The sequence below is a fragment of the Lactuca virosa genome, chromosome 5 (genome assembly GCF_052849685.1).
Source record: "Lactuca virosa cultivar CGN04683 chromosome 5, Lactuca_virosa_CGN04683_v6, whole genome shotgun sequence".
Classification (NCBI taxonomy): domain Eukaryota; kingdom Viridiplantae; phylum Streptophyta; class Magnoliopsida; order Asterales; family Asteraceae; genus Lactuca; species Lactuca virosa.
This window is the reverse complement of record NC_136430.1, coordinates 358,391,399-358,401,554: the sequence shown is the minus strand read 5'-3', so window position 1 is coordinate 358,401,554 and position 10,156 is coordinate 358,391,399.

The window sequence follows — 10,156 nt, the reverse complement described above, 5'->3', positions numbered from 1 at the left end:
TCTCCATAAAACAAACATCCCATAACTGTGTCACGGTTTCTATTTGGCACTCCAATCCATTAAAACCTTTCGCCACCACAGGTCAACTCACCCCAAAAACGGCAACACAATTAATGCGACCCATTTCCATCTTCGGATCTCATCATTTCCCCTCAACCCGACCCGTTTACATCACCTATATATATATATATATATATATATATATATATATATATATATATATCATTTCAAATCTTCTTTTCTCTCTTTACACACACAAAAAGCCCCAAATTTCTCTTCTTCTTCCCGTGTTCTTGTGTTCTTCGAGCTATCATCTTCCTGCAACAATTGCGTCCTCATCTCCCTCTAAAACCTCCCAACCTGTCCCCGAAATCACTCAAACCTCCCCTGAAATTGCTCCAACCACTTCCAAACTCCCCAAAACAGCTGCCAAAAAGAAATTCTCCAAGGGTTCATCTTCTTCTCAGTCCACTGAACCCTTTCTTAGAGACACAACGCAGTTGTTCTCACTCGACCCAATGGATTTCGATGAAACCATTCGTGTTATGATAGAGTTCATTGTTCATCATCCAATCGCTATTCCTCTCACCAAGATTCTAGACCCCCCAATTCCATTTTGTCTTCTTCACACAGCCTTCGAGCGTATCAAGATCGAAAACGATGTTCTTGAAACAAAGATCACTGGCGATCGTATTGTCCCTATTCACAAGTCCACGTTACTCAAGGCAATTGGTGTGAAAGAAAACCCTTCCAACTTCAAGGTGCAAAAACCTACTGCTGAAGAATTACAACAGTTTCTCAATCACATTGGCTATGGTCAAGAGTACAAGGCCAAGAAGTTCAAGAAATCAGTCGTTTCAGGCCTTTGGACCATCCTAATGCACCTCATCATTAGAAGCTTATCTGGAAAACATGGACGTACGGATACTCTTAGCAAATATATTGGTTGTATGTTGTATAAAATATTTTCTCCGGAAAGGACAACGTCGTCGATCTCCCTGAAGTCATATCGCAAGATTTCCGGAAGTTCGCCATCAAGAGGAAGCCTAACGAGATTTCAAGCCCTAGGTTTTGGGACCTGACAATCCAACAACTCTACCGTGATATGTCCGAACCAATTCCGGTTAATACGATTTCGAGAAAGGTATTTATTTCTTTCAAAACTGTTAGACACTATCGCATTCCGGACCAATCCTCATTCGGACCCATTAGACGTTTACCGGAACAAATGTTGGCCGTCCTACCTTCTAGATCTATTCATTTGAAACACCATTTGGAGACCTCGATTGTGTATAGCCCTACACAATCTGCCCTGGTCTCCGTTGAGCCCACTCCGGAAGTGGCCAAGACTGTTCCATCCGGAGGCAAGAGAAAGAAATCAGCCAAGAGTAAATCATCCCCCTCCAAGCCAAAAATCCAAAAATAGAACCAAAGTCGGTTCCTCCTCTCAACGTGTAGCAGCCAAGGACATTTCGGCTGACTCTAGCCATCCTTCTACCCCACCTACCCACTCTTCCGAAGTACCCTTCGTAGTTTCAAAATCACACTCACGGGAAGTCTCCTAATAATCCACCCTCACCTTCCCAACAAGGTGATGCCGGTGTTAACAAAAGTTCCTTGCCCCCCCCCCCGGAACAAACCCACGAGTGTCATTTGATATCCCCCTTTCTTCTACATACGCATGGTTCGAAACCCCTGTTCTGGACCCCAAGCATTCCGAGGCTGGAGTTGTCCCTCCATCCTTAGGTGCCTCAAGTGGTCTGATACCCGGTAAGGGTACAGGACGACCAGTTGTTAACGATCCACTTTGGGAAGATTTTGTTGATAGGGCTCAGACAAGACATCCAGAGCTCACCAGATCCCAGGTCGAAGCAACGCTCATTTCCATGAGTAACAGGGCTAATCAGAGCAATCTTCCGTTCGTTGCTCCTACTGTCGAAGTCACCGATCTGGATTTTGCTTCCGGAGAAACTCCCAAGACTCAAATTCATGACACCATGCACTCAGATCCTAATGAGGAACATTCGGACGAAGTTATGTTCGATGATGAAGGTGCCTCGATCGCTGCTCCCAAGTTGTTCACATCATTTCCTTTTCCTTCAAAGCCTTCCTCATCAAGTCTGGATTTGGACTTCGGACTCTTATCATCCTCTTCGGAACCAGTTGATGAAGAGATTCACATAGAGGATCACGTCCAAGCCACTCCTGAAGATGAAACTGAGTCAACTCCCAAGAACATCAATGTCGATACAACTCATCCTAGCTCCTCTGAACAACAAATCAACCAAGAAGCTGACAAGAACAAGTCCCAACCTTCCACTTCGGACACCGGATCTTCGACAGGAAACTACATCGATCTGTTTGTCCTTCTTGTAATTCAAGAGTCTGTTTCTGACACGATGAAGAAAGTCAATACTATAGAAGCTTTTGTGGTCGGACTCAATGCTAGACTTGATGCTAAAGTTTCCGGACTGGATTCCAAACTTGATGCAATCATTAACTCCTTGTCCGAAACCAACAAGTCTGGACCGACCGTTGCTGAAAGAGAAGCTCAGCTTGATCAACTCATCTCTCAAAGGCTCAAGCATACTATCGAAGAAGTTGAACAAAAATATGGTACTTCTGTCTATCACTATCTTGACACAATCACAAAGATGTTGAAAGTTCATGACGATATGCTCAATTCCTCAAACGAACTCATCAAGTAAACCCACATTCGTCATGAGAAGCAGATCCAATGTTAAGAGAAGGAGATTCGGAAGAAGGATGAGATGAATCTCATCATGCAACGGGTTCTAATCAAGCTGCTCAGAGCATCTTGGAACATTGTGGATGTTCCGAACAAAAAATTCGATGAGATGCGCTCCATTCTCTCCCAACTTTTCGATCATCTCAAAGTTCAGGCTCTCACTGCTAAAGCTTATGATGCCCTTACTCTCCAGCTCAACACCAGTTTTCAAAAGGTGTTTCACATATTTTCGGATCTAAAGGAGTCAGCTATGCTTGCATCGTTTGTCGGGCCATCCATTACAAGAGGGGGAAAAGGACCCAGTTCAAGATCCCAACCATGGAAGGTTGTCTCAGAGTTCAGAGTCCGAGATGAATCTGATGACTCACTACAAATCCTTTCAGGTTCTCCTGGTGATGATGATGATAAAAACAATGATGATGATAATAGTGATAGTGACGATGAAGATATGTTTGTAAAGAATGGAGTGTTAGGATTGCAAGCTCCAAGGAAGTTTCCTGCTAAAGTGCTGATGGAGGAAGAGCAAAGAATATGGTCAGCAGTATCGTGGCCATCTACCGTGGCTGATGTTCTTCATAGAAGCATAGATATGGCTAAGGTAAAAAGCAAATTAACTGCTGATGCCTTCCGATCCACTACCTCAATGCTGACTCCGATTCCTCCTCCAAAAATTTCTCCCATTGATGAAGGATCTCCACTCCGGAAGCCAGATGACATTCAGGAAGAGCCCCTTCCTTCCTCCCCTCCGAAGTTTGTCATTGATGACAATATGCAACACATCCTCTCGACTCTCAAAAGACCAAAAGACAAAGGCAAGAAGCCCATTTCGGGCTACTCCTACACCGCTCCTCACTTGACTGAAAGAAGTGGCCGGTCCCAAGAAGAGATCAATTAAGCCCTTTAAAATAGCATCCGGGTCCAATCCTTCAAGGATGATAATCCTCATCCGATGCTAGGGATCTCTCATCTCTGTAGGGATGAAATCATGAAGGACGGAGACATAGTGCCATTCATGTACTATGATCTTCCGAATCAAGATTCGGATCAGATCGACTTACTTCTCTCTCCTTTCAGCAAGTTCTACACCAAGTTTGCTCCTCTCCATTCGGAGGATGATCCTCAAATGATCATCCGGACTAAGCGCGAAAGACTGAAGAACTTTTATTCCAAGAACGCACTTCCTCTCAAAGAAGTCTGGTCTCGAAAAAGGATCACGGAAATTTCCGGATTCGGAAGGAAGATCCTGACCAAGTTTGAACTCAACTGCGTGTTGTTCTGCTATCAAGCATTCAGTCTGATGATCTTAGTATGGGAGCTTACCATGTTGATTTAGGCTTCCTCAAGGACTACGTTATTGAATTCTGCCGGTGTGACTATGAACTGGCCCATCTGTTCGGAATAGAAAAATATTTGGCCAAAATCGACTTCAAACTGTCAGAAGCTGAAATCTTGGCAGAGGGACATATAGATGAACCAGTACTAGGTTTTGTCTATCATCAAAGAAAAAAAATCAGAAGGACTTCTTCCGAGTCCAAGACAAACACCTGGTTCCCACCAAGGCACTTCAGAAGTTCATAAGTCTAGCATCCAGGTCCGAAGCACCGGAGCACGTGAAGACTAAGTTCATAAGTCAGCTACAATGGTACATTGGAGTCAGAGAATGGTTGTACCGTGTGTACGTGTTCATCAAGGAAGATTCAAGCAAAGCTGACTAGATTGCTAAGTTCACTTAGGGGGAGATTGTTGGAACCTAAAAGTGAACCTCTAGCAATCTCTATCTTTTGAATGTTCCGAAGTCAGTCAGTTCCAAAGTGAATGGTGTTCCGGAGTCAGCTTGTGGTCCGGAGTCAAGTTGGTGTCCGGAATAGAGAAAATGTTCAAGTGTTGATGCTCCGAGATGGTGTATGTAACGCCCGTGTTTCTAGGCTAGGCATTAATATTGACATGATAGTCTAGGTTAACTTTTGTAACTCATTTTGAAGAAATGAAAAGGAATTATGTGAATATTATGTGTTTTATGCTTAATTATTAGGGTGTAATTAATTAAGAGTAAAAATGAGCGTCGAAAATAAATATTAGATAAAGTCGATATCTATTAAGAAAGTTGTAGTGGTTGTGACAAGGATTACGGATATATAAAGAATGCCGAAATCCGAGTTATAACGAAGAAGTTATGACCTGTCGAAGTTTCGCGATAAAACCGGCACGGTGCCGAATGTCGTAAAAAGTGAGTTTTTGATAAACTACTTTTTAGCCTTAGTGATCTAAATGAAAGTCGTAGTGTTCGTTAAACCGAGAGTATGTATAAAAAGAACGTCCAAATCTGACTTCGTATGAGGAAGTTATTATTTTTCGAAGTTTCAACTTAGCAGTAGACACCTAAAAACTCGAATTTTAGATGGAGTGATTTTTAGCCGACACGACCTAAACAAGAATTGAAGATCTCGTCAATAGTACCACAACGGTAAAAAGACAGACAAAAACGGACGTCGGATGAAGAAGTTATGAATTTTTAACGGATTTCATGTCCCGGTCTGTTAAAAATAATAATATAAAAATTAAACTCAAAATTAGCCGACGAAGTCTAAACGAAAGTTGTAGAGCGTAAATTTACCTACGCGTGCATATAAAGAACGTCAAAAACGGAGCCCGTATGCAAAAGTTACGGATTTTAGAAGTTCGGGGCACAATTTCCGAGAAACCTCGCAAGGATAAGGTTGATTTCGGTGAGTCATGCGCGCCACGTGTCTGAGTCGAAGACCCAGCCGATGACGCGTCACCTTCTGATTCATCCGAACAGCAATCCAATGCGCGTCCGACGCGCCTCGCTTCTGACTCATCGTCCGAGCTTCGCTGGTCCTATCTGAGGGCGCCGCGTGCCCTTCGCGTGTCCGAAGCTCGCACCCGCCACCTGGCCTCGCTCCGCGGCTGCCACCTGCCTTCGCTGACTCCTCCTTCTCGGCCGAACCCTCGCAAGCTCGCCCCTATAAATAGAAGGCATGCGAGATTGCTCGGGTACTTTTAGGAAATTGGCAATTTTGACCCCTTTTTCAATATTTTAGCTATTTTCACATCCCCTGAAGCCCCGGTATCAATCATAGCACCCAGAACACGCCCCGAAGTGCCCGAAGACCCGGAAAATTTTATCTTGTCGGTTTTCAAGCCCGACCCTCGCAGAGCCCGGTTTCTCAATAAAACTCCCGGTTTTATTAGAAACGATCATTGTAGGAAACGAATTGTTGCCCGATTTTCATTAAATCAAGTGAGTGTATAGTCACTTTCATCTTACACATAGATATGAAGTATTTTATATAAAATACGTGCTATGTGAATATATATTGTTTGTTTATTTGAGATGGATATTGAAGGAATGATTTATACAGGTTTTTAAACTGTATATGTATTTTTATCTACAAATATGTTGGGTAAAACATGGGTAGATAAATTAGATGATGTGTGATGAAATAAAAAGTGATGAGAGGTATCGATGTTTAAGATGATCTAGTCATCTAGCAGAGTATAGACATCGGCCACAGACTATTTTAGATAGTCCCGTGGAACGTTAGCAGACTCGTAATCGGTAGGTATGTTTGAACTATATGTTCAAAAGGTGTTCTCGAACTATATGTTCATTAGGTGTTTTTGAACTATGTGTTCATCCGATAGTTCTTGTTTTTGACACTATTACGTGTCGGGGTACGGGAGCGTACGGGAGTACTTTATTAGTATTTTCCTTATACTTTTATTTTGAAGAGCTTTGGAGTATTCGTTTCTTTTATGAAGTGATCGAACGAGCTTCATGAGTCAGTGTTTCCATTCTCGATGTTGGATAGGATGCGTCTGGGGGTTATATACCTCACGATATTCAGACCATAGCCTAGTCATTAGTCAGTGTTTCCATTCTCGATGCCGGATAGGATGCGTCTGGGGGTTATATACCTCACGATATTCAGACCACAGCCTAGGCATGAGTCAGCGTTTCCATTCTCAATGTCGGATAGGGTGTGTCTGGGGGTTACATACCTCATGATATTCAGACCACAGCCTAGGCAAAGTTAACTACCCCTGACTTAATTGTCTTGTGGTTCTTTCTTTTACGAACAAAGGTTCGTGGTTAAACTTATTCCATTCATTTGATGTCTTTATCGATCCTTGTTTGCTGCTAGGGGATTTCCGAAGCAGTTTCGTTAGTTGGTTGGTCATATCAATCCTTTAGGCTAGATCTAGTAAGATCACTGTATAGGATCAGTATGTGGGGATCGACATTTGTTAGTGCTTGTAGTATAAACCTTGGGCAGCGATGGACTTTGTGCCTATTCCTTAGGATGAATCCTTAGGAATGAGTGAGATTTGATTCTTAGGGTAAATCCTTAAGAAATAAATAAGATAATGGAGATTGGGTAATTGGGTTGATTGTTTGATGTTTAAGCATAATAAATTATTTATTGTGGGTTGAAAACCCTATATGCTCACCAGGCTCCCAAGCCTGACCCACTCAGTTTATTTGTATCACAGGTATCGATACGAAGTTGCTTTACACTGAGAGATTAAAAGAGAAGTAGATCACTAGTGTAAATGAATGTAAGTTTTGTTTATGCTTATGTTTTTGTATTGACAATGACGTCCCAATGGTTTAAATGAATAGAATACATTTCTTCGGAAATGATTTGATAACATATTTATCGTGTTTTTCCGGGAATAAATTCCGCAACACTTTTAATCAAATGATTACTCTGAAATTATTTTAAAAGCATAAATTAAACCGGTCTTTTCTGGCCGTGAATTTGGGGATGTCACAGTTGGTATCAGAGCATTAGTTTAAGCGAACTAAGAAATTGTAGGATTTCTAGACTTAAACTTAGAATGCTAAGTGATGATTGTGAGATGAGTGTCTACCATATTTCAGACACGAGCACTAGTTTATTTTAGGAAAGATGCCTAAAATGTTTTATGTGTTAAATATTTTATGTTATAGCTATAAGGATGCCTTATATGCTATTATTTGTTCGGATCTATGGTCTGTTGCCGACCGGATCTGGAAACCTTATGTGTGTAGGATTCTAAGCGTATGACTATGATATTAGAACTAGCATGTAAACTTTTCGAAGTGATAAGGAGATTTATACGTCTATCGTAAATAAAGCTTTCTTATCTTAAATTCTCGCCCGGTACACCGGACGTTTGTTTGGGTGTACAAAACATTATGGTGAAGACTTGTAGAGAATTGAGTAGATGGAGGAAATGGAAAGCTTGTGATAGTGAATGATACCTATCAAAAGATATTGTAAGAGTGGTGTCTTGCCTTTAGAATATGTCTAATAAAATAACGGAACGTTTAGAGGGGTACGGTACGTCTGAAGTACACCTTCGATTGGCAGGATGATGGAATGGTTGGTGTAATTCTTGAAGCTGTCCCATCGTCTGGAATTTCCATCACCAACCAAGTTGAAGTAGAATTGATGATTGAAGATACGCATGGAAGAAGTCCTAGTAGAGTCTAGGAAAATTTTATGATTAATTGGACACATTCGTATGTGTTAAATTTTTTTGTGATTTTAGGACTTGGGGACTGCGAGACAATACTTGGGACGAGAATGACTAGGTGTGAATAGTAGTAGAGATCTATACTACTCGAAGCATAGGACTCACATTTGGATCAGGGAAAGTCACAACGTTACCAAGGAACTAGTAATTGATTCCGTCTTATTCTAGTCTGTCATTACCATCGTTTCGGTAATGACTAAGAAGATGATTGTTATCCCGACCCTAGTGGTCATATCAAATTTAGTCCGACTACGATGAGTTTGTTACGTTGTTCAGAGAACCAAGTTTGATGTAGTATTTGACTTAAGCCAAATTGAAGTAAAGGATGATCAAAGCGAACAATAGAAGTATCGCATTCGTTGTTAAAGAAGTTGGGTTAGGTTCTGTTCTGACCCAAAGGGGATAAAGTGAGAGTGTATGCATCGAGGCAATGGAAAGAGCATGAAAAGAACTACCCCACTCATGATCTGGAGTTGGCAGCGGTAGTATTCGCCTTAAAGATATGGAGGCACTGTCTTTATGGTACTAAATGCAAACTTTCACTGATCATAAGAGTCTTCAATATCTCTTTAATTAGAAGGAATTGAACATGAGGCAACGGCGCTGGCTAGAGTTACTCAAGGACTACGACTGTGAGATACTTTACCACCCTGGTAAACCAAATGTTGTTGCTGATGCTCTCAGTCGGAAGGTAAATCTTGAGAAGAAAAGGCCAAGAGCGTTGAGAATTGAAGTTGTCTCGACGATTGTGGAAAGTATAAAGAAAGTTCAGGAGGAAGCTTTAGAGAAAAATGACCGAAAGGAAGAACGTTTGGGTAAAACGTTGGTGTTTGATACAAACGGTCAAGGACTGAAGGTATTCAAAGATAGGATTTGGGTACCTAAGACGGGAGGAGTAAAAGGTCTTCTGATGGAAGAAGCTCACAAGACCATTTACTCGATTCATCCCTGCAGTACAATAATGTATAGGGATCTAAAACCCTATTACTGGTGGCCGACGATGAAGCTCGATGTTGCTAAGTATGTGGCCGAGTGTGTAACATGTGCTAGGGTTAAGGCATAACATCAGAAACCGTATGGGAGTTTAGAACCTTTACCTGTACCCATGGGTAAATGGGAAGATATCCCCATGGATTTTGTGACTAAACTGCCCAGGACAAGGAACGATCACGACATGATTTGGGTGGTCGTTGATCGCTTCACTAAGAGTGCGCATTTCATAGCAGCCAACGAGAAATGGTCTAGGGATAAACTTGCGAATTCTTACGTAAAGGAAATTGTGAGGCTTCACAGTGTTCCGTTAACGATTGTATCCGATCGTGATAGCCGTTTTACCTCAAAGTTTTGGAGGAGTCTACAAGAGGAATTGGGTACCAAGTTGTTATTGAGTACAGCTTACCATCCGCAAACTGATGGTCAAAGCGAACGAACAATTCAAACATTGGAGGATATGCTGAGAGCATGTACCCTGGAATTCCAAGGTAAGTGGGATGAACATTTACCTATAGTAGAATTTTCCTATAATAATAGTTTCCACTCAAGCATTAAGATGGCACCTTATCGCGCTTTGTATGGGGAAAAGTGTCGAACGCCGTCATGTTGGCTGGAAGCTGGGGAAAAGCAGTTTATGGGACTTGAAATAGTCCATCAGACTGTTGAATAGTTGAAAGTGATTAGGGAAAGGATGTTTGCTGCTCAAGAGAGCTATGCTGACAATAAAACACAACCGATATCATTCGAAGTTGGAGATTCGGTGTTACTTAAAGTCTCACCGTGGAAGAGACTTATAAGATTTGGTAGAAGGGTAAAGTTGAGTCCAAGGTTTATTGGACCATTTAAAGTTCTTCAGAGGATCGGGAATCA